General features: G+C 40.0%; 1 protein-coding gene and 1 pseudogene across 2 annotated transcripts in view; both read left to right on the plus strand.

Moving 5' to 3' along the window:
- LOC144586222 (uncharacterized) overlaps nt 1–23450 on the plus strand; it is a 78710-nt gene that overhangs the window by 33182 nt on the left and 22078 nt on the right. The gene's annotated exons all lie outside the window — the stretch shown is intronic.
- LOC110077685 (inhibitor of growth protein 1 pseudogene) lies at nt 1685–3278 on the plus strand (annotated as a pseudogene). Its single transcript, XR_013541604.1, has one exon. The product of XR_013541604.1 is annotated as an inhibitor of growth protein 1 pseudogene (transcript).

Consider the following 23450-nt stretch of genomic DNA (forward strand, 5'->3'; position numbering starts at 1 on the left):
CTTTCCTGCGAACTACCATATCCTGCAGCAGCGGTTAACTGATGCATTAGGATGCAGCCAAGTTAATTTCATATAGCTAGTTCTGATAACAGGATTCCTCTGTTTCACATATCTAAGATGCTAAATGAGTTACTAAATGTTATTATGCTCATGTTGCTTGTAGATAAGCAGGTGCCCTCAGGAAAGTGTCACTGAGTGGTGTTTATACAATATTATGGATATTAATTTATGTGTAAGCAAGATAATGAGAGAGCAAAGGTCAAGGACAGCAAAAATTTCCCTTCAAACAAAACCAGGCTGTTTATCTAATGTTCATAACACAATCTCAGTGTCAAGATTTGTAGCAGGAATAGAGCCTCCCAATGACCTTAAAATGTGTTCCATGACATGCTTTCATTTGTGTGTTTGTTAAAAATTAAGATACAAATACCCCTGTTAATAATAAATGTAGCCTTAGAAATGCAAGAGCATTGTAAGTTTTAAGAAGAAGACTGAACGCTACAATAACAGATAAATTTATGTTCCAGTCTGACTCATCATGGCAGTACAGATGGTGCAGATGATCTTCATGGAAAGTCCTAGCTTCAGTTATGCTCTGCAGTGTGCTAATATTGAGGCTGAGCATTGTTCTGGGCTGTGCCAAGTAACAGTTTTGCTTTGCCAGCAAATACCTTTGTAAAATGAATGCTGCTAATGAATAGTACAACATTTTGTGAAGGTTAAAAAGTGTTTAATAAGGAGATTAAAATTAAGTTACAGTGAATGGAATGCAAAAAATAATTATTATATAGGATTAAAAGAAAGCCTACAAAAGTTGTCTGCCATCATAATTTAATAGGTCTCTATTCTGGGTCCAATCTTAAGTGCTAGTCATGACCTTTAAATGCTTTTGCTAAACTTTTCCAACATTGAGTTTCCAGGTATTGTTGGGCTAAATATCCCATTATCTTTCATTTCTAAGGTCATTCATCTGCTTAGAGGGAGTTGTAGCTGTTATGGGGATGCATACCTCAGAGCTGCATTGGATTCAGTCACATGAGAAACTGCTGTTGGGGGGGGCAAGAACTGAACCCACATGCCACCCCTAGTTATACTAGAGTTTGTGGGGGGGGGTCAGTATCTTATCAGGTGCTGGGGCAAAAGGGTGGCACTAATCCTTGACATTTCCCATCCCTTTAAAAGATAGTTTTCATCAGTTTTTAGAAAGGAAAAAACTGATAAAACTTCAATTTCATGGTTTTTAGAAAGGAAAAAAGAAACTGATGAAAAAGTAGTTTCATGGAGTCCCCCCTTCCAATTTCTTTGTCTGTGTTGGAAACACAGCTTTCTCACCAAGAGTATGCCAGAGAGAGCGTTAGCCAAAACTTGCTTTCTTTTTCCAAATCTGCTATTGTTTGTTTGTTTGTTTGTTTGAATACTTATATGTCAAGAGAGTCTTTAGGTCCACCCCTTAAAATACGAATGGGAAACTTGTTATTGCTGGTCTGGCAGTTTTATGGCCCCTCACATGTTGCTATGTTAAGGAACGATGGTGCCCAACAGCATCAGGACATCCACAAGCTGCCCATCCCTGACGTGAAAAATGTGCAGCCATGCAAGCCTACATCTTCTTCATGGGAAAGAGAAGTCCCTTTGAAACTTAACAATGCTTAGACTCCAGCACTATGGTTAACTAGGAGTAAGAGCCATTGGGACTCCTAAAGATCTTAAAGGAGCTGGATGATTACTATGAAAAACAGGAGAGTAATGCTGTACAAAAGAGGAGGTTGTTGCACCATATGCAGAGAGCATTGATCTGGAGTCAGGAACTGGGTGGTTCTGATTCAGATTGTTAGCCAAATGGTAAAACTTGTTGAAAACAAAAACAGGAACTTGATATCCATAGAGAACTTTTTGAAACTTGCCAAGAGGCTAATAACCCTACTGGAAACAGTGGCAAAGCTAACCAAGATAAATCAAAGAATGAGACAATCACTCAGGCTGAGAAGTCAAATAACAAACAGTCAAGGCGGCAAAGAAATAAGGAAAATTGAAAGAATGCTTCTAATAATCATAATCATGATGATATCACCTCAGGAACTCAAAAGGAGAAGAAAGAAATATCCAAGAAAAAGGAGAGGTCTAAAGCAAAAGCAGAAAGGGAAGCTTCCCCAGCAGATCTTCCCATTGATCCTAATAAACCAACCTACTATCTTTATAATCAGGTTTCCTAGGGGGAAAAGATAGGCTGTGATAATGATGAGTGGCCAATCAAATGGTTTCACTTCTCTTGTGTTTGACTCAGTCATAAATCCAAAGGCCAGTGGTGCTGTCCGAAATGAAGGGGAGAAAATGAGAAAACTATGGACAAAGCACAGAAGAAATCTAAAAAAATAAAGGGCTTACAATAGGTAGCTTCTCAGACAGAGAAGAAGATATCAGGAGACAGCTACATAGTTGTCTTGTGTGCTCCCAGAGGGATCTGGTGGGGCCACTGTGAGATACAGGAAGCTGGATTAGATGGGCCCTTGGCCTGATCCAGCAGGGCTCTTCTTATGTTCATTTGTTCCTAAGGCTGTTAAAATATATTTATTTATTCTCTGTCTCACTCTTTTTTGAGGTGTCAGGATTATAAAATGTATATTTTTAAAGAAAGTTATAAATCAAACCATTCTTGTAGCTGGGATGGTAATACAGTATGATACAGTAATTGTTTTTCCTTTGATACAGCTGTTAACAAGAAAATGGTCTGTGGATCAAAACACTCAGCAAAGTAATAAAAATTAATATGTAACTTTTGGATTTATACAAAAATGTATTTCTACAAGTTGGTAAGAAATCAGCCAATTAAAATGTAGATGGTAAAGATGTCTTAGATTGCATTCCATTTTTCTTTATGATGGAATGCTGTTTATCTTTAAAAAAAAAAGTTCTGTAGTCTGAAGAAAGTCACAGTACTTTGCAAATGTATCCTAAGGATGTTGATCACAGTCCAAAAAAGAGTGTAGCTCGCTGCTTATGCCTGTTGATTTCACTGGGCTTGTGTACTTAACTCCAGGCCATTTGCTTAGATAAAGGAGGTCATGTCCATTTCGTTGGTAGCTGCTTCCAAGAAAATGGTTTACATATTGTTTTGAGCATCTTACTGGGAATTAAAGCACACAGCCTTCAGTGGGACATAGTTACAAAAATGTATTTAGGATTCAGATCCATTTTTTTATGGTGATGATCAGTGCAGTAGCAAGGAAGAAGTTACAGTATGGCTCCTGCTCAATGTCTGTCTAGCAGTTCAGTAACAAGTTTTTAATTACAGCTTTGAGCTTATTTTTAAAATGCAAAAGGTTAAATTGTACATAGCATAATGTATTGTGAAGGAGAACTGGAAAAGGAGAGTGCGCCTTCTCCAAAAGGAGAAACTGAGCTTGTAGAATCAGAAGAAAATGTAACAGAAGTGAAAATGGATGCGATATACAAGCAGCACGCTTTGCTTTGCTTATCACTGAAATAGTGCTGCATCACTTAGAATAATTTTTTTAAAATGCAAGAACACAAAAATAGAGGAAAAGGTTTCTCCAACATCCTTTCTACTGTTACAACCTCATACAATACGTTAGAAAGTAGTCACCTCAGATAACACTCCCCACAGCTGTATTTGGTTTTGAATTAGTCAAATGCATGAACACCAGAATGGGATAATTGGGAGCATTCCCAATCACCCCAAATAAACTGCAGCCCTAGCACTGTGCTAGAAGGGAGTGGCATAGCTCACAAAAAGGGGGGGGGCAGGATGGATTCTGTTCTTGTTGTTTAGTTGTTTAGACGTGTCCAACTCTTCGTGACCCATGGACGAGAGCCCGCCAGGCCCTCCTGTCTCCCACTGCCTCCTGGACTTTGGTCAAATTCATGTTGATAGCTTCTATGACACTGTCCAACCATCTCATCCTCTGTCATCCCCTTCTCCTCTTGCCCTCACACTTTCCCAATGTCAGTGTCTTTTCCAGGGAGTCTTCTCTTCTCATGAGATGGCCAAGTACTGGAGCCTCAGCTTCAGGATTTGTCCCTCCAGTGAGCACTCAGGGTTGATTTCCTTTAGAATGGATAGGTTTGTTCTCTTTGCAGTCCAGGGGACTCTCAAGAGCCTCCTCAAGCACCACATTTCAAAAGCATCAATTCTTTGGTGGTTAGCTTTCTTTATGGTCCAGCTCCCGCTTCCATATATCACTACAGGAAAAAACAGATTCTACAGGTCATCAAAATGGAGGGCCTAAAGGAAATGAGCTGGTGGTCCTCTTGGAAGGCAATGTCTGGCAGCTAGAGGCTTGTGTTCCAATCTCCGCACTTTCAGGGAGCAGGCCGCATAGGTAGGGCTCGTTAGCCTTAAAAGGCAGCCCATCTAGGAGAAGAAAAACTCCGATTTCAAACCTCCACTGGCTTGTGGCTATATCCGCTGATGGAAACACTTCAGGACTTACCATTGAGGCAAAACCCGCAGCCGGAGCCCCAGAAACATTTCGTGTTGTTCTGGCAACTCCTGCGATGTCGCTGGAACCAGTTGTATTGGCTCCTGCCTTTCCACTGGACTATTTCAGCAACGTGGAGAGGGGGGGGTTGCTGCTCGGGTAACATCTGTCCTCCATATTATTTTACCCAGGCTTTGTGCTCTGGAGAGGACACTCCAAATTCACATATAGCTTCGAAACCAAAAGGGAAGTAGCAGTTACTGGTTATAAGTCTTTGCTCAATTGGCGTAGAGTATGATGCCAGGGGCTACTTCCAACGGTGGAAGAGGTCATTGCACCTCACTAGGTAGCCACCACCAGCCTTAAGCTAGGCAGACCCCAGCCAGTAAAGTGCTAGCTCACCACAGTCTGTTAACCTCATGGGGTGCGGGGGTTTAGAGTGAAAGCTGACAAGCAGATTGATAACCATGCATCATGCAACAATCACAAGAAAACCATGCAATAATCATTAAAAAAACTTCTGCCCTAAAGTTGGACACCTGGAATGTTCAGACAATGACCGCTGGCTTTTCTGATGACCTGCACAAAGCAGACAACGTGCGCAAGACAGCTGTCATTGACATGGAGCTGAGTACAGCAGAGTGAAGATGGACCCAATCAGATGTATATATTGGCCAAGTACCACAAGGTGCTTTTTGAAATGGTTTAGTATATTTTGTATTTAACCGAGGAGTGATTTAGTAATGAAACTTACATCAATCAAAGCTTTGTACTGTCACATATAATAGAGTAGCAGCCTTTATTTTGTATAAGTTGTAAAAAAGAAAACTTCTGCCCTAAAGCTGGGCACCTGAAATGTTCGGACAATGACCCCTGGCTTTTCTGACGACCTGACGACATACACAAGACAGCTGTCATCGACACGGAACTGAGTAGAGTGCAGATGGACATTGTTGACCTGCAAGAGATGAGATTGCCAGACTCGGGGATCTGTCAAAGAAAAAAACTTCTCATTCTTCTGGCAAGAAAAATCGTTGAATTAGACCAGGAAACATGATGTTGGTTTTGCGATCAGAAATACTCTGCTGAGATCCATTGTTCCATCTAGTGTGGGGAGTGAAATAATCCTGTCTCTGCAGCTCCACTCATCAGCGGGACTGGTTACCCTCATTAGCGCACATGCACTAACACTGTCGTCCACAACAGAAGTCAAAGGCAAATTCTGTGACGATCTGGCAGCTTGTATGGAAAAGATCCCTGAGAGAGAACCACTTTTCAGTCTCGGACACTTTAGCTCTAGAGTTGGTGCTGCTCACAATTCTTGGCCCACTTTTCTAGGCTGTTTTGTCATTGGGAAGATGACTGAAAATGGCCAACGCTTACTGGAGTTTTGTTGTTATTATGGTCTTTGTGTCAGCAATACATTCTTTAATACGAAGCTTCAACAAAGAGTTTCCTGGAGACATCCAAGATCAAAGCATTGGCATCAGCTCGATTTGATCCTCACTAGACATTCTAGAGGATGAGATGGTTGGACAATGTCATCACAGCTACCAGAATGAATTTGACCAAACTCTGGGAGGCAGTGGAAGACAGGAGGGCCTGGCGTGCTCTGGTCCATGGGGTCACGAAGAGTTGGACGTGACTTAACGACTAAACAAGACGTTCTAGCCTTCCTAGTATCACACACATTTACCAGAGTGCTGATTGCAATACCGATCACTCCCTGGTGTGTAGTAGAATAAAACTTCGAGCCAAGAGGTTGTATCACACGAAAAAGAAAAGAAGTCCATGTATTGACATCAGCAAGACTTGTGATAAAAGAAAAGTGAAGGAATTTGCCCAAGCGCTTGAAGAAACCTTTTCAGGCCCGGCTGATTTAAATGCACCTGAACAATGGGAACATTTCAGGAATGCTGTTTATAACACCGCCCTGTCCACATTTGGCAAGAAGACCAGAACGATGGCAGACCAGTTTGAAGCCCATTTGGAGGAGTTGACGCCAGCCATCAAGGAAAAGAGGAGACCTCTAGTAGCATACAAAATTGAAACGGGACCCAACCAACAAGATCACAAAACAAACAAACATGCTTATCAGGAGTTCCTCCCTGTACCCCAACATACTTCAAGGAATTTGCAAGACAGAAGCTCTCCAACCAAGACTATACAGACTCTCCCAAATCCACAAGAACTCAATCCCACTCAGGCCCATTGTAAGTGCCATCAGCTCCCCAACATATGAATTAGCCAAACACCTAGCGACCCTCCTACAGACCCACATTGGACAAACCTCATCCTACATCAAGGACTCAGGACATTTCATAAGCAAGATTAGCACCCTAAAACTCAACCCTGGGGACAGACTGGTCAGCTTTGACATAGTATCCCTGTTCACTAAGGTACTGATAAAGGACACCCTGACACTCATCTGGCAGATCTTTCCAGAAGACATCAAGACCCCTTTTCCAACACTGCCTAACAACCAGCTATTTCCAGTGGGTTAATGAATTATATGAACAGACAGATGGAGTGGCCATGGGGAGCCCCCTCAGCCCGGTTATAGCAAACTTCTACATGGAGCATTTCGAAAAACTGTCCCTGGCTTTGGCACTCTTTACACCCACAGTCTGGTTCCGATATGTGGATGACACCTTTGCAATTTGGAGCCACGGTGAAGAAAAATAGGAAGAATTTCTGAACCATCTCAACAGCATCCACCCAAATATACAATTCACCACGGAAAAAGAAATAGAGGGCCAACTCCCGTTCTTAGATGTCATGGTCATACGCAAAACTGACCTCCGACTGGGATACAAGGTCTATAGAAAACCCACCCACACAGACCCATCCACGCCACCCACAGCAAAAAAGAGGCATAATCAAAACACTGGTAGACCGTGCAAATCGGAACTGTGAAGCTCAGTTTCTCAGCACTGAACTCAACCATCTGAATTGGGCCCTACAGGCAAATGGCTACGCCAAAAATGAAATCACAAAAGCCATCAAACCAAGAAAACAACATCAAACTGAAGAAGAAAAACAGCCACCCACAAATAAATTATTTCTGCCATACATCAAAGAGGTCATGGACCGCATGGGAAAACTTTTGAAAAAACACAACCTACAAACAATATTCAAGCCCACCACAAAAATATAACAAATGTTACGGTCAGCAAAGGACAGAAAGGATCCCCTCACCACTGCAGGAGTATACCGGATACCTTGCAGTTGTGGTCAGGTGTACATTGGAACCACAAAACGAAGCATCCACACCAGAATCAAAGAACATTAGTGGCACTGCAGACTAAAACAACCAGAAAAATCTGCAGTAGCTGAACATGCCCTAAAACAAGCTGGACATGAAATTCTATTTCAAAATACTGAAATATTGGACAACACCAGCAATCATTACGTCAGACTGCACAGGGAAGCCATTGAAATCCACAAGCACCAACAGAACTTCAACAAAAAGAGGAAAGTTTGAAACTCAACAAAACTTGGCTTCACACTCAGTCAGGCAGTATAGAAATCACTGAAATAAAAATAAATAAATAATCACATATCATTTATTTATTTAAAATATTTTACTTTGCCTTTATCCTTAAAAAAAGGACCCAGGGTGGTTTACACAATGAAAAGAAGAATGTGTATACTGTACAGATATTAAAATAATCAAGCAAATGTTGCACTAAAAAAAATGGCAAACCAAAACAATATCACAACCACCTTCAAAGCAGCATGGCACAACAATCCATTTAAAAATACCACACAGGCAGCCAGTTGCTGAGGGAAAGCTTGTCTGAAAAGAAAGGTGGAAGGACATTACTGCTTGTGGAAGGACAGCAATGATGAGGTCAGCCTAGCCTCCTATGTGAGGAAGTTCCAGATTCTGGGAACAGCAACTCTCTGCCTCTCTTTCTCTCTCTGTACACATATGTTTGTGTGTGTTTATTTGTAGAGATTCACTTTAGTCATAGGTAAAGGTTCCCCTTGACATCTAGTCCAGTTGTGTCCGACTCTAGGGGGCGGTGCTCATCCCCATTTCCAAGCTGTAGAGCCAGAGTTTGCCCGTAGATGGTTTCCATGGTCACGTGGCCAGCGCGACTAGACATGGAACGCCGTTACCTTCACACCGAGGTGGTACCTATTAATCTACTTACATTTTTGCATGCTTTTGAACTGCTAATATATGCACAGTTTTACTTGATTCATAAAAACATATGGAATGAAAACATATGCAATAAAAACATATCTGCAATATCCTACCACCCTCTGTTTAGATAATAGAAGGTTTTTAGTGGATTCTTGTCCTTGAAAGTTGCCTGTTCTGCTACTGGCATAACAAAGAAAGCAAGTAACATAGTATCAGGTAGTTTTCCTTTATAAATAGTTATGTCATGTAGAGAAGAATCTGACAAGGCTGTGATCCTTTCTTTTGAAGAAACAGGCAAGGTGTGACCTTTCCAATCAGATTAATTCATTGTTTTTAAGCTCATCCATTTTTAACAATGTAAAGCAGTGCTGCACACAAATTAAATGTTGCTGTTTGACTTCTTCTAAATTTTCAGTTCAGCTCATGTCTCATTAAATAATTCTTGGCTCTGAAAATGGTGTAAGTTTTTTGTCTTAGTGTTTTGTGCCTGTAAGTAGATAAAGAAACTAAACAGAAGCTTTGTAACTCTCTCTCTCTTGCACACACAGAGCTGAAATCCAGTCATAAATAATGAAGTAGGACCATTGAATCCATGGAAAATACATAGCTTCTAGTTCTGATAATATATTACCTTATGACCTAAAACAAACCTAGGTTTGAGATCCAAATTTTTTGTAATTTGAATAGTCTTTAATGCAGAGAATACACTCTCTGAAAGTACCAGGTGTGAGCTGAATAGAAACTTGTTTTTAGCTTATATGAATTTTACTATGCAAATTGTAACTGGTCAAGTAGACGTCTAGTCATGTTGCACAGTTTTACTTATCTCTTTGCCAGTGATGTTTGTGGAAAAGCTATATCAGTGTGAGGTATTTCAGAAAATGGTTGGGAGAGTTGTGACCGTGAAAAGTTCTGCTTTAACATTCCTGATGAAGTCCACAGAAGGGTAGAAATTAAAATGTTTATACAAGGTTGATTCTTGAACAATTCACCTTTTTTCTAATGTCTAACATCACATCCTATAGAATTCTTTTTTCTTTTCTTTTATTTTCTTTTTCTTTTCTTTCTTTTTTTTTTTTTTGGTTGCAAATTTGATAGATTACCACCTGAAACAAAACCCGGCTCCATCATCTCTTTTCCCCAGAGGTCAGCCAGATGCTTATGGGGAGTCTGCTAATGGGACATGATAAGATTCTCTTTGTAAGGATTCCAGACATTTGTTTTCAAATGCATATTGCCTCCAAGATTGGTGATAGTATTCATTACAGAGCAAATCAGAACAGATTACTTGTGGCATTGTAGATATCATAGTTGCCTGTTTAAACTTGAAACTCTTTACCTTGAGATATTTGTTTCTTATGATTAAAGCACAGCTAACATATGTGTGACACACAGACATACATGACATACTCATGGCATTACTCATATATGGGTTTTGCATCTATACAGAAAGCAGCCTTGGAATATTTTAAAGCCTGCGGAGAAGCATGTGTGAGCAACATCTTGAGAAAACTCTGGAGCCTTACTTGCCTTAAATTCTATTCTTCTTCATACTGTTAATTCTTCTACTTTTTCTTTGTTTTTCCATTAAAAAAAAACTTGTATTATCAGACTATCTCTTAGAGTTACTATCAAAGTTGCCTTGTTCTGTTTGAGTTTTTTGGTCTCTGTGAACCTCTTTTAAAAGGCTGATGCTTATTGGGACAAAGTGCCCCGTTCTGACAGTTATGGTAAATGTCTATTTTATGTCGGTGAAGAACACATCATGCAAAAGTGTTACATTTGTAAGGCCCGACTACATCAGTGTCAAAGTACTTGGACTCGCTGACTCTCAACAAAGGGAAGGTGAGGCATCCAGGATTTGTCTGCACTTAGCCAGATCTTGGACACTTCTATCAGGAAATCTTGTGCATAGAAGTGGAAACAAATTTCTCCAATTTGCCAGATCTATCCAAGTGCCTAAAATCAGCTTCTTCATAAACAGTAATGAGGTCCTTAAAGAAGAGGGAGCTTGCCCGATCTTATTACTAGCAGCTGTTTTTCACAGCAACCTCATGATTACCCATCATCCCTGCCTCTTTGTAGAATCCTATACTTTAGAAATCTTTGAAAGGCCTGCTTTATACTTAGCTTGATATTCATCATACACTGGAGCGTTAGTCGATCTCTCTTTAGTCCTTACTCAGTTAATGTGACCCCCTTTTGAGCCCACGGCAACCATGTACATTAACCTACTAGCTTTTTAGACTTTAAGACTGCTTTCCTATCACTATCACATTGGTTAGGCATGCTAGTGAACTGTGTACGCTTTGAACCAACCAACCTATTCTACAATTTCACAAAAATAAAGTCACCTTGTTTGCAGATATTACTTTCTTACCCAAAGTGGTTTCTTGTTTTCATACATCACAGCCAATTGTGCTCCTTAATTATTATTTTTTTTTTGCCAGTCTTCAGACATCTCTCAATAAATCACACCTTAGACATACAACGTGCCCTAGCCTTTTGTGCCTCTCATACAAGGGCATTTCAGAAGTCTGCTTGACTTTTCTTTTCTTACCAAGGCCCTAGAAAAGGCAACCTGGTGTCATCCCAGAGACTGACTAAATGGGTCATGGAAGCCTTCAAGTTGGCTTATGAGATGGCCCATCAACCAATACTTCAGAATATTGGAAGCCACACCACAAAGGTTCTCATGACTTCCATTCTAAGACATAAAATGTAAACAGTTTCTTCATTGTTGTACTTTCCACTGGAGTACTCGTACTTAATTCTCAGTTTTTTCAAGCAAAGTACACCAGTATGAGATGATTTCCTAAGGGGACAGCACTTGTAATGCCTTCTTATAATGCTTTTTTAATTACAGGCAATATGCTTCATGAAATCAAGTAGCTTAATGTCTGTTGATATTTATTTTACAGAAAATATAATCATCTACAGTTTTAAATACCCATTCCGCACAATTCCTCTCCTACTTGCATTGTGTCTGCAACAGCAATGTTGCAGACACACCCTAATCATATAAAGATTTGGAAAAAAATCAGATTTAATTGGCAGCCCTTGACTATTTTGATATATTTTTAGCCAGCCATACCATATTATAAGTATACAGTTATAGGCCACTCTATACTTATGTCAGAGTTAGATTATGGACTCTGTTTCTAAGATGTTATCACATCATAGCAACTAAACCTAAATGGAATAAGTCAAAGGATTCATGAGTTATTTGACATGTGGTAAATTATGTAATGACAACCAGTGTGGTGTAGTGCAGTGGTTCTTAACCTTTGTTACTCGGATGCTTTTGAACTGCAACTCCCAGAAACCTCAGTCAGGACAGCTGGTGGTGAAGTTGCAGTCCAAAACTCCTGAGTAACCCAAGGTTAAGAACCAGTGGTGTAGTGGATAAAACGAAGGACTAGGACTAGGGAAAATTACTCAGGGTAGCACCATTAAAATTACTCCTTAAATATTTTGCATACCTAGAGACTATTTAGCAGTTAGAATGGCAGAAATCATGTTGCTTAGTGGAGCAAGTCACAACTAGAATTGGCTCATTGAATCAATGAACAGAGGAGTTGGGTCATTAAATAAACACTGATCCAATTGTATTGTTCTAGTCAAGGAGCTGTGAAGTCAAGGAGCTGTGAATATGCTGGGCAGTCTAAACTCAGCCAGACTATATGTCTGGCATTTAGATCATTACCATGTGAGTTGAGAGGGATGGATTGTGAAACTGTCCTATGATGAAGCAGCTAAGAATCTTATAGGAAGACCCTGGGTATGTCAAAGCTATAAAACTGTCATGGCTACTACCATAATCTTGAATTGTATTACAGTAAAAGCTTAAAGAGTCCTCTATTCCTGGTGTGACAATTTCTGTGACTTTTTCTACTTCTTCCTAACTCATGCAAAGTTGCATAGTATCTTAATTTCTTATACTTTTGCCAACTTGGATCTATAATATATGTTTATTAGTTTTATTGTTTTTAAATTTGTAAACTGCCCAGAGTAAACCTTTTATCTAGATGGACGGGATAGAAATTCAATCAATCAATCAATCAATCAATCAATCAATCAATCAATCAATCAATCAATCAATCAATCAATCAATCAATCAATCAATCAATAAACAACAGTGAGTGCTTTCCAACTTTATGTAGTAAATACCTTGACTGTGTTTACTGGAGCTTTTTTCAGTAATATCAGTACTACCAGACTATATTTTTACTGATTATCCAACTGTGTATCTACACAGACACTGTGAAAAAAGAAGTCCAGTTTATGTCAGCAATTCAGGGGTGGGTAACTTCAAAAGTTCAAGGGTGTACAATCCACACATGGAATTGGAGGGCCAATTCTCTGGGCCTGTCGTCTAAAGATCTTCTATTTCTCCCTAATAGAGTATCTCCTGATCTGGTTGTGAATCCTGCGGGTAGAGCCCTTTTCAGCCTGATTTTTAAATTTCATTTATTTATTTGTAATGAATCAACCACTGACTTGGATGCCTCCTCATTTACATTTCACGGTCCAAGGGGCAACAGTGTGATAGATTTCATGCTTCTTTCTTTCCCCCTCTCGACCTATTTTCGATCTTTTAAAGTCCTATGCAGACCCGAAAGCGACCACATGCCAATTTCTTTGACTCTTTGCTTACCTCCAGGCCACAACCCAATAACTAATAAACAATGTGTTCCCACCCCACCCTACTGCCTAAGAAGGCTTCCATGGAATGAGAAAATTCAAAACCAGGTTCTACTTCTACTTGATTCTCCTAATATGCTCGCCTTAAGAGATTCTGTTTCCGATACTTCAAACCCCTTGGATACCTTTAATGAAATTACAGCAGCAATTAAGCCTCTCCTTGTCTCCTCTAAACCCCCTAAATATGACTCTTCTTCAGCAGGCGGCTGGTTTGACAAAGACTGTCTAATCCAGAAGCGCGTACTTTTAACAGCCCTCAGAAGACTCCGCAAGTGGGGTTCTACTGCTAACTATTATGCCTTCACTCGATTGAGGAGGGACTACAAAATCCTGCTCAGAAGGAAGAAAGACGAACACACTAAAAAGTCATGGCAGGCCTTATCCTCGGCCGCCTTACACAAGGAACCTGCCAAATTCTGGGCCTTGGTCAACAGAGGTATGAAGTCTTCATTTGAGCCCTTGGACCATCAGATTTCTTCTTCCCAATGGCACCAGCACTTTTCCGCCATTTACCGGGAAAAGGATGATACCAACTCGCTCACTCGCTTACTCGAGCTGAATGTCCCCTCACTTCACCTGCTACCTGAATGGGACCCAGTTTCTAAGGAAGAACTAAATGAACTTATTACCGCCATTGCTAACAACAAAGCCCCTGGACCTGACATGCTGCCAGGTGAACTCTTCAAATGTAACCCAGACTGGTGGTCTGATGTTTTATCCAAAGTGTTCTCCTTCATTAACCACTCAGGTGAATTTCCCCCGGTGTGGTTAGACAGTATTGTCTCTCCCATTCACAAAAAAGGATCCAAATTGGACCCAAAAAACTACCATCCCATAAGTCTTCTTTGTGTGGTTTCCAAACTATACACGAAGTTCCTGCTCCTTAAGCTGGAGAAATGGGCATCAGAGAATTCTATTATCGCTAAAGAACAGGCTGGCTTTCAAAAAGGGAAATCAACGCTGGATGATTCCTTTGTTATCCACCATTCGGTCCGTAAATACACCCAGGCGGGGAGGAAAAAATTGTACGCTGCCTTTGTCGACCTATCCTCGGCCTTTGATACAATAAATAGATCCCGTCTATGGAGGAAACTTGCAGAAACCAATATTGACAAAAGACTCCTCCTTCTTCTTATAAAGCTTCACACAAACACCAATCTCAGAGTTAGACTCGGCCCACATGGTATGCTTTCAGAGGAAATTACTACCGAAAAGGGGGTCCGCCAAGGTTGCTTACTGGCTCCGTTTCTTTTCAACTTTTACATAAACAACATTGTACCTGAGCTCCAAGGTCTCGATTTCTTTCCGCCGACAATTGGGGACATAAAACTTCCAATATTATTATATGCCGATGACATTGCTCTTTTTTCACTCACCCCGGTTGGGCTACGCAGACTACTGGCCAAATTAAGTACCTACTGCAGCCATGAAAAACTAACAATAAATCACGCAAAAACCAAAGTGATGACCTTTGGGAACCATCGCAGAAAACATACCTGGTGGCTTGGGGACTTCCCAATCGAGCAAGTGTCAGCTTTTCGTTACTTGGGTATTATTTTTGGCCCTCATCTTTCCTGGTCAAAACACCTGGACTCAGCAAGGCTCAAAGCCGCCCATGCCATCCAAGCCCTCCTACACTTTACTAGGTCTAAAGGAGGCAACTTGGTTCCCCCCGCTACTGAAATTTTTGCCAAAAACTGATTCCCCAAATGACCTTTGGGGCCGAAATCTGGGGATACACAAACATTTCGACCCTAGACGCCGCACAGAACACCTTCATTCGTTCCATCTTGTGTGTCCCGCGGAGTACTCCAGCCTCCTTACTTAGGGCAGAAGTAGGCCTTATCTCTGTAGCTGCCACCTGCCATTTAGCACTAGTCCGGTACTGGCATAAACTGTCCCAAATGAATGATACCAGTTTACCTAAGATCTGCTTCAGAGAACAACTGGCCAACCCCTCTCTTAAATCCTGGGTGAGTGCTGTGAAACAAATAACTGACTCCTATGGCATCGACTTAGATTCTTTAACCGCTCTTCCGCTCAAATGTGTGAAAGCTAGTCTCAAGGACACAATTCGCCTTTTTCATATCAGAAGTGACCTCTGCACCATCTCTAGCTCGCCTTATTCCTCTTCACTCCCACTCTATAAGTCAACCTTTGTCATGGAAAATTATTTGACCTGGATAACTACATTCGTCCTTCGCAAGGCCTTCACCGCTCTACGTTTTCAATGTATGCCTTCAAGAGTGTTAGAGGGCAGACACGAGAATCTGCCCTATCATCTAAGAATTTGTCCTTGCCACCTGGGAGAAGCCGAAGACATCACTCACTACCTTTTGAGATGTCCACATTACCACTCCCCTAGATCAAGGTTTTTGGCAAGTTCTCTGACTTCCATCCAAGACAGACCTAATCTCGCCCAGGTCTGTTGGCTCCTGGCTGACATCAACGCCAATACCACCTTAAACGTGGCAAACTTTGCCTTGGCTGCAATTAACATCCGAGCTCGCTTGTTTCCTGTACATTTGTCTTTTTGATTCCTATTTACGTCTCATTGTATTTGCTTTTTAATTAATTATCTCACCTGCTGCTTTTATTTTATTTTAACGTATTTTAATGACTTATAGTTGATAAATAAACTCTGCTCTCTCTCTCTCATTACCATGTGAGTTGAGAGGGATGGATTGTGAAACTGTCCTATGATGAAGCAGCTAAGAATCTTATAGGAAGACCCTGGGTATGTCAAAGCTATAAAACTGTCATGGCTACTACCATAATCTTGAATTGTATTACAGTAAAAGCTTAAAGAGTCCTCTATTCCTGGTGTGACAATTTCTGTGACTTTTTCTACTTCTTCCTAACTCATGCAAAGTTGCATAGTATCTTAATTTCTTATACTTTTGCCAACTTGGATCTATAATATATGTTTATTAGTTTTATTGTTTTTAAATTTGTAAACTGCCCAGAGTAAACCTTTTATCTAGATGGACGGGATAGAAATTCAATCAATCAATCAATCAATCAATCAATCAATCAATCAATCAATCAATCAATCAATCAATCAATCAATCAATCAATAAACAACAGTGAGTGCTTTCCAACTTTATGTAGTAAATACCTTGACTGTGTTTACTGGAGCTTTTTTCAGTAATATCAGTACTACCAGACTATATTTTTACTGATTATCCAACTGTGTATCTACACAGACACTGTGAAAAAAGAAGTCCAGTTTATGTCAGCAATTCAGGGGTGGGTAACTTCAAAAGTTCAAGGGTGTATAATCCACACATGGAATTGGAGGGCCACTCTCATTCCTACACCCCTTATACCTTCATTTCTAAACATACTTTTTACTCAGAACAACTTCCCTGTTACCTCTGATGGGCATGGGAATAGTTTTGCCAGATTTATGTCTTGGTTTGTTGTTGTTGTTGTTGTTGTTGTTGTTTTTTGCTTTGAGCTGTTTTAAGTGTAGAAGAGGCATTTCTCTCCAGAAATGAAGGTGACTGGAAAACAAATTGGTGCTTTGTACCCTTGGGCCTAAAAAAGCCAGTAGGGGCCAAAAAAATAGAGGATTTGCCTCATACACTCTCCAGTGAGACAAGGGGGTGTATTTGAGGGTTTGTTTGTTTTTTACATTGCAGGATGGGGAACAGGACATTGTTTTCAGATGTGGGGATCACAGTTAGACTGTGTGAGAATCACATAGCTTTGCTGTAAACTGTTGTTTGAGCACTAGTTTTTATAACAAAGTCATATACAGTATCTTCTCTTCCTGGATTATCTTTTTATATAAGGACTTCTTATGCAGAAACCAGGAAAAATTGTTTCAGGAAATTAAACTTCTACCTCTCTGAACTTGCTCAAGTAAGTGATGTTTCTACTCAAGCAGAAGAGAGTAAGAGTCCCAGCTTCCAAACTGTTCAGATACATAAAACCTAGCAGTGTACCTATGGAAATGACAATACAGTGGTGCCTCACTTAGCGATCGCTCTGTTCAGCGATGAAATAGCTTAGAGATGGGGTTTTGGCCATCGCCAGAACGCTCACTTAGCAATGGCCCCTACGGGGAAAAATCGCTCTGCAATGATCGTGGGGAAGCGATCATCGCAAAGCCCCCATTTTCGGCCAGCTGATCAGCGGTTCCAAAATAGCCGCCGGAAAACAAAATGGTTGCCCGCTGTGTTGCCTCGCTTTAGAGGCACCAAAAATGGCCACTGCAATGGAGGATTTTCGCTTAAGGTTAGTTTGGAAGCTCATAGGAATGCATTAAACAAGTTTAAATGCGTTTCTATGGGCTTTAAAAAAATCTCTTAGCAACGTTTTTCCGGGAGGGATTAACGTCTCTAAGCGAGGCACCACTGTACAAAGAACATTCAGTTTTTTTCCACCGCACAGACATGTGGTGTCTTGCATAGTTGCAACAGCTTTCATGCCACTAAGTGACAGGTTTAGGAGAAACCTGGAGGAATTTTTAAATACAGTTTTGTACTATACGATAAGTATTTGTAAGGATAATTACTAAAGAAACAAGCAAAGCTAGAATTTATCCAGCTGAGTAAATTGTAACAGCTGAGAGAGCAATCCTAGGATTGGCTAACCCTGGGATAAAGCTAGCAGATCTAGCACATACACTCTGTGGTGGTGTGGGTTGGTGTCGTCGTGGATTGCTGTTGTCGTGTTGCTGTGCTGGAGTTTTGGAGGAAGAACTCTGGCTACTGGACTGAAAATATGGTATATGACTGCTGAACTAATTTACAAGGACTTTGACTCTGATTTATGCATTGAACTCTGTTGAAACTGCTGTGTATAACTTCGGACTGAAAACAAGGGCTAAACTGTACATGTATGTATATATCCTGTAAATAATACAACTATTCTGCTATCAACACTGATTTATTGCTTGGCGTCTTCATCTCTCAGGGAAGTTTTCTACTGGTTAGCACCACCTTGTGCATCTTGGTAGTACCGCAACTCTGTCACTAAGGTGATGTCAAAAGAGGCTTTGGAATTGTGCCTCTGTCTTTTCTGAAGATACAACATTCAAAGAAATTTTTTAGCATACCCCATTTTCCCCCAAGTACTGGATAAAGATTTGGTCTGTAAAACATCAACCTTTCAAAAAACAAACAAACAAACAAACAAACAAAAAACGAACAAAAGAATTCTACCATTATAAGGAAATTGGGCTTCATTGTTTGTCCCTATTATTATGGTGTTTCTACATATTTTAAATAATGGTTTTGCCACTGGTTAGAAAGATAGAGAATACTTCTAAAACAGAAACTACTGTAAACAGCAGTAATTATCTCAGCAGGCAAGGTTCTAAAATTGGAGAGGCATTAAGAATGTGCTATGGAACTAGAATCTGGGAAACTAGTTTTCTGAATCTAGTTTTTCATTTTTATAACTAACACATTATACTGTTAAGACAGGAAAAAAGTGAATGGGTGCATTCTTCATTTTCATCTCAGTGAAAAGAAAATATGTAGCTCTGGCATAGCCACGGACAGTCTTCTATTGTGTGTCCTCCCCATCACATTTTTATCCCCTTCCACCTTTCCTCTGGTCTAGTCAAGTGTGTTAATATACTTGGCTAGAACTTGTGTCTGTAAATATTTGCAACTAACTTCTTTGTAACAACTAACAAACCTTTCTGAAACACAAATGATGCCATTCCTGAGCAACACAGCTTCGTAAATAAGTATAATACAGAAACAGACTTGCAGGAGCTGAGGATGTTCAAAGATTCTATGAAATGTAGAAAGAGAGGAGATGAACTTGTTCACCTGACCCTTCTGCCACATCCCTGTTACAATTCTTGTCTACTTTCATGTTTGAATGAAGATTTGTAGCGGAGGATATTCATGTGTAGAGTTGTCTTCCTACTGTAGACCTTGCCTTTCTGACATGTGACATTGGCTGGATCAGGCAATTTGACAATGAAGTAGGCAAGGCTGATGAGTATATCCCTGCTCTTTTCATATTGGGTGAGGTAAAAGCATGAGTGAGTTGAACAGGTTCTGGGGCAATAGATGGGGGGATTGCTCTAATTTGGTAGAATACATTTTGTCATAACTTTTGAACTTGACAGATAACATTTCCAGACAAAATGAAAAATTATGAACCATGTGGCAACCCAAAATGTGGAATGCTGATCGTCTCTGGGAACAAAAAGGCATACACGGGCTGTTGGTTTTCTTCCAGTGAAGCAGGCTAAGAAATCACTTAATCAGTTTCAGATCAGTTAAATGTTAATTTTGATATAAGGTTCTGGGTTTCCAATACAAACCTTGAGCTAATTTCTGGTTTCTTCCCTGCAGTACAGTGAATGATGGTGTCTTGGCTCACTGGGCTTCTGACTTATGTGAAAACATCCTGGAGATATTTCAGGAGACTTATTTTATGTCTCAACTCAGATTTTCACAATTTTATTTGTTTGTTTATTTCAAAAGGAGGTCCCATTTGCTTTTTTATTGAACATAAGATAAATTTTTGTGGCAACTTTGCTCTTTTGACTCCCGTTTTTTTTTTCCTGTCCTGTTTAGGCTTGTGGGTGGGTTACAGCTTTCTTTTCCTGTACCATTCACAATTAAATGTCTCACTAATTTTTTGTTTCATTATTTTTTTTCCCCTGTCTGAGCAGGGAAACATTACAATTAAGGTCCATTCCCTTATGTAAAATCTTAATTATATTTCATTGTAGTAAAAATATTCCCACATGGCTGAGAACACTGACAAACAGGAATGACATCCTGTTCCCTCGCATACCTGTTCTCAGAGCAGGCAGAGAACATGTTGGGTATTGTAATAAACTAGTTTCTCCAGGGTGTCTCATCAGATTGCTGAGCAGCAATCCCATGACAGGGAGCAAGCAGCCCTTTGTCAGTGATAGCAGGCTGCTTCTGAGTGATAGGAATTTGACATCTCCCTTGATTAGTTAAAATCACATCAGAGTTGGAAAGAAATAGTGTAATACGCTATAGCTGTTCAAGGCAAACTTTAACAGATTTTTTGTCTGTGTGCTTGTAGATTTTTAACTTTATTCTGCATGATAATTGTGTTCTAACATGTATAAAATAAATCTTCTTCTTGTAATGGAATTCAGTCATGAAGAAACCGCAAAAAATTGACTATTTCTGTCTTTCCCTAATTACCACATTGCAGAGTCACTGAATGAGAATACAGAAAAAGTGAGTGCATTAAAACAACAACAAAAGTATTAAATATATTATCTTAAAACTGACATGCTTTTGGTCATTGGTATTGATTTTGGGGGTCTTGGACCATAAATGTTCATTAACTTTATACATTCATGCTTTCACTGAAATCAAAATACATGTTTCCCTCTGAACTTGGATGGTTCCTTTTTAAAAAAAAAAAAATCAGTATTGGCCTGTCTTGGCTCCACTTACCTGTTACCTTAATTGGACTGGTTTCTGTTTGTTTGTTTGTACATTTCTGTCCATATCATTTAACAACAACAACAACAACAACAACAACAACAACAACAACAACAACAACAACAACAACAACAACAACAACAACAACATTGCAAGCCCCATTGGAATGTGTTGGGGCCTAAAATAAAATCACCAACCCCCCCCCCCCAAAATGCAAACCCCATTGAAACGTGCTGGGGCCGTAAAAAAACAAACCAACAAACACAGCAAGCCCCATCAGAACATGCTGGAGCTGAAAAAAAAATCACCAAAAAACAAAGCAACACAGCAAGCCCCATCGGAATGTGCTGAGGCCGGAGGACAAAATTGCCAAACAAACAAACAAACAAACACAGCAAGCTTCTTTGCCAAGCAATGGTTAATACATTTGAGTTTTCAGCCTTTTCCCTCGCCTTTCTTCTAGTTGTAATTCAAAGCTCCAGTCACAAGTCGAAGCAAAATTTTACAGCCGGAGCAGGTTGTAATTCAAAATGGTTGAAAGGCAGGCCGTTCGTAAGTTGCGATAAGGAGGAAGGTGTTGTATGTGTCGGTGTTCAGAAGAGGAGAATGCTACTGCCCCTGTTTGTGCTCTGTAGGAACAGAACATGGGACCAGACAGGCCTTTGGTATGATTTAGAAGGGCTCTTCTTATGATCTCATACAGAGGAGTTGTGAGAGAAGGGAGTTCTATCATAAAATTGATGCATAGAATCATAGAATAGTGAAGTTGGAAGGAGCCTATAAGGCCATCAAGTCAAACCCCCAGCTTGATGCAGGAATACAAATCAAAAGAATCTGCCAGGTGGTTGTCTACATTTCTTTTGAATGCCTCCAGTGTTGGAGCACTTAAAATCTCTCAAAGTATTTGGTTCCTACCCCTCCTCTGTATGACAGCCTTTCACATATTTGAAAAGTGTTATATCACCCCTCTGTCTTCTTTTCTCAAGGCTAAACATGTCCAGTTCTTTCAGTCATTCCTCATAGGGCTTGGTTTCCAGTCCCCTGATCATCTCATTATCTTGGGGGAAGGTCCCTTCTCTGAATTTGTTCCAATTTGTCAGCATCCTTCTTGAAGTCTGGTGTTCAAAGCTGGACACAGTACTCAAGGAGAGGCCTAACCAGTGCTGAATAGAGGGGGACTAGCTTCTTGGAGGATTTGGAAACTATAAGTCTGTTAATGCAGCCTAAAATAGCACTTGCCCTTTTTGTAGCCACATGACACTGTTGGCTCATATTCAACTTGTGATCTACAACAATTCCAAGATCCTTTTTGCTTGTAGTATTGCTGAGCTAGGTATCCCCCATCTTGTAACTGTGAATTTGGTTTCTTTTTCTGAGTTGCAGTCCTTTGCACTTATCCCTTTCAGTATGTTTGAATGATTAAAAAAATCCCAGAGATATGGAGAGGTTCTAATTCTGCAGTCATTCATAGGGAGAAATGTGAGGAGGCAATGGGCCAGTTGAGAAGATGAATGTTATGTTGGTTTCCTCTTCTGTTTCTTTCCACAGCTGCAAAAAGAAAATAGAAACTTATCTGCTTTTTCAGAGAAATTCATAGAATTAACTCAATTTGTCCTTTTGTGCCAATTTGGGATTCAGAAACGAATTTATTTATAGAGATTTCTCTAAGCTATTACAACAAGAGTCCTCCTCTTGCCTCCATAATGGCCTGGAGCCAGCCTATTTTTCTTCCATCTTCTCTGTTCCTTTTCTCCACGCTTTCACAAAATTATCAAGTTACAAACTGAAAAAAAGCAGACAAAGCCAAAGGTTTAAGCAATTTTATGGTATCTATTTTGAATTAGGGGTATAACTCTTTGCAAGATTGATTCTCAAATGTGAAACAAAAAATCCCAAATTATAGCTGTGGTTTTTTTCCAGAAAGGCAAGGTGCTGGGCTTTGTTTGTTTGTTTGTTTGTTTTTCTAATACTGACTAGAGCTTTTTGCATTTGCAAGCATGCTTTTTGTGTAACAAACACAGAATTCATATTGCTCTTTTTTATTTTTTTGCACAGATTTGAAATTGATAAATGTCAGAAAGGTTGTTCACATCATTTTGGTTGGTCAGCCAGTACTGTTTTTCTATGTTTTCTGATTATATGTAATGCTAACTTTGGGTAGAGGCATTTTCAGCAAACTTGGAGGAAAAGTGCCTGTTGTCTTCTTCCCACCTGGATGTGAGGACTCTTGTGGGACATGAAAATTCCTTACTGGGATGACTTATCAAGGCAAAGCAGCCAAAAATGATGAAAAGCAGTAATTTAGAAAATATACTTCAGATTGATAAAGTTAGGTCAAGTAAAATGTGTGAATTTAAGTGTTTGATAAGGTTGCTGGTTAGGATTCAGACATAATCAGTTTTGGTTGCTCCTGTGGATGGCCCAGGAAAGTTGGAGTGAAAAAGTGCTGATTCGCCATTATCTGTCTTGAGATGCTACCTACAGGCTCCATGCAACCCTCATGCATTCTGTTTTTAAAATTGCCTTAAAATAGTTCAAAACCCTATTTCTACACCAATAGTTTTTGCATTCATTATCTTGGGGGAAGGTCCATAATCACCTAAATCCCCCTACTGGAAATGTCAATCCAGGCATATCTTGTACTTGGTTTAAAAAGTAGTAATAAAAATGCATTTTTTGGGTGGTAGGGTTCAAGGGCAAATATTCAGCTCCAAAGGCTACTGAGGTTGCACGCCACAGATTTTTGAGAAG

This window comes from Pogona vitticeps, chromosome 2 (genome assembly GCF_051106095.1).
Source record: "Pogona vitticeps strain Pit_001003342236 chromosome 2, PviZW2.1, whole genome shotgun sequence".
In the NCBI taxonomy this organism is placed as follows: Eukaryota; Metazoa; Chordata; class Lepidosauria; order Squamata; family Agamidae; genus Pogona; species Pogona vitticeps.